Source organism: Carettochelys insculpta, unplaced genomic scaffold (assembly GCF_033958435.1).
Source record: "Carettochelys insculpta isolate YL-2023 unplaced genomic scaffold, ASM3395843v1 scaffold_0038, whole genome shotgun sequence".
In the NCBI taxonomy this organism is placed as follows: Eukaryota; Metazoa; Chordata; order Testudines; family Carettochelyidae; genus Carettochelys; species Carettochelys insculpta.
In genome coordinates, this window is record NW_027439075.1 from 235,001 (window position 1) to 237,500 (window position 2,500).

The 2,500-nt window shown below is 52.2% G+C and overlaps 1 pseudogene; it reads left to right on the forward strand.

Moving 5' to 3' along the window:
- The window catches only part of LOC142006028 (28S ribosomal RNA), an 8,122-nt pseudogene that overhangs the window by 3,186 nt on the left and 2,436 nt on the right, over window positions 1–2,500 (forward strand).

Here is a 2,500-nt window from a genome sequence, read left to right on the forward strand (position 1 = left end):
AGACTGAGGCCGTGGAGTCCTTCCCGGTTCTCCCTATGGTGATCACGAACTCGGCGTTTGGTGAGAGTGTGAGGCCCGTCACATCTCCCGAACCTTGCGTACCAACAACTCCAGCCAGTCAGAAGCGGGGAGATGCGGAAGGCTCCCCAAAGCTGGCTCATACCACCACTGACAGCTGCCCAGCTGTTCTTTCCAGCGACCCCTCTGTTGCGGTGACAGAGGAGGATTGTGAGTCTAAAGAGAAGGGAAAGGTTCTGGTGAGGTTACCGGCTGATCATCCAGCATGCCCGGTGTGTGGAGATCATATTGGGAAGCCGAATGCTCTGAGTGTCCACCTCAAACGCCATCACGGTGAGGTGACAGCCAACTACCAGTGCTCCATGTGTGACAAAACTGACCCCAAAGTCCACAGCATCCTTTGCCACATTCCCAAGTGCAAGGGTAAACCAGCTGCTGGACCAGTGGGAGACTGGGAATGCACAGAGTGTAAGCAGCGATTTGTCACCAAGAGCGGCCTCTCTCAACATAAGAGGCATGAGCACCCGATACTACGAAATGCAGAGCGCATCCAAGCCAGTCAACCTAAAGAAAACTCACAACGTGGAAAACATAAGAGTTGTTGGTCGGCCGAGGAAGTGGCTCTCCTAACCGAATATGACCAAATGTACTCGGGCCAAAAGTACATTAACAAGCTGATTGCTAACCATATTGGCTCGAAAACAGCCAAACAGGTTAGCGAGAAGCGACGTCTTCTGGGCCTTTACGAGAACAACAGAGCGGCTACGGCTGGCACAGGGCCTGGAGCACGCCTAAATCACCTGGAAGCCAAGACTGAGAAGCCAAGTCCCGTCCTAGGACTCAGAATGGCCTATATGCGCAAAGCGAAAGACATCCTGAAAGATCAGACTCCAGACCAGGGGGAGGCTGAAGTTCTTAGCGCATGGGTTGCTGGGGACCCTAACATCAGGCCAATGGTGGAGTCTGCTTCCCTAGATGTTCTCTCCACTTTCCTATCAGAGGAGGAAAAACCACCCTCGAGATTGAACAAAAGGGCCAAAAAGACCAAAACTGGAAAAACCACATCTTGGATGACAAAAAGGGCCAAAAAGAGAGGCGCTTTCTTACGATTCCAGCGCCTCTTCGAGACAGATCGCTGTAAACTCGCTTCCGTCATCCTAGAGGGCACTGACCGAATACAGTGCGACTTACCACCAGATGAGGTCTTCCAGGCATACAAGGCCAAATGGGAATCGGTGGCTCCCTTCGATGGCCTAGGCCAGTTCAAGTCTCACGAGAGGGCAGACAGCACAGCCTTCGATATCCTTATCTCTGCAAAGGAAGTCATAAAAAATATCAAGGAGATGAACATGAAATCTGCTCCGGGCCCTGACAAGCTCAGTCTGTATGACCTGGTCCGCGAGGACCCAGAGGGACACACCTTGGCTGGGCTATTCAATATGTGGCTGGTTACAGGCACCATCCCTGATGGTATCAAGGAATGCAGATCCCTTCTCATTCCCAAAACGATGGACCCTGCGGCCTTGAAAGACCTCGCGAATTGGCGACCGCTTACCATCGGATCCATCGTGCTGCGGCTTTTTTCCAGGATACTTACAAACAGACTTGCAAAGGCTTGCCCGATAAATGCACGTCAGAGGGGGTTTATCGCGGCGCCCGGATGTTCGGAGAACCTGAAGGTGCTCCACGCGATCACAACTCAAGCCAAGAAAGCCCGCAAGACTCTGGGAGTGGTATTTGTGGATATCGCCAAAGCATTCGACTCGGTATCCCACGAGCACATCATGTGGGTACTAAGGGAAAGAGGCCTGGACCAGCACATTGTAGACATCATCGGTGACTCCTATAGGAACGTCCATACCCGTATGGAAATTGGGCAGGAGTTCACCTCAGCCATAGCCATAAAGGTGGGCGTCAAACAAGGGGACCCGATGTCTCCACTGCTGTTCAATCTAGCGATTGACCCCCTCGTGTCAAAGCTGGAAGGAGAAGGCAAGGGATTTTCGTTTGGGACGCAGAACGTTACGGCGCTCGCCTTTGCGGACGATCTGGTCATGCTAAGTGATTCGTGGGAAGGCATGAACCGAAATATCAAAATCCTGGAAAGCTTTTGCAAACTCTCCGGCCTCAAAGTGCAAGCAAAAAAATGCTACGGCTTTCTACTCCAACCAACTCATGACTCATACACGGTTAACAACTGCGAACCCTGGACGATCAACACGGGTGCCCTCAATATGATCGCGCCAGGCGAGTCTGAGAAATACCTGGGCCTCAAGGTGGACCCTTGGATAGGGTTCACCAAGCCGGAATTGTCAGAGAAGCTTGACACTTGGCTGGAGAGAATCGATCGGGCTCCCCTAAAGCCCTCGCAAAAGCTTGAGATGCTCAATGCCTTCGCTATACCACGAGTCATATACCTAGCCGACCACTCCGAGAGCAAGAAAACAACGCTTGCTGCACTCGATGATAAGATCAGAAGGGC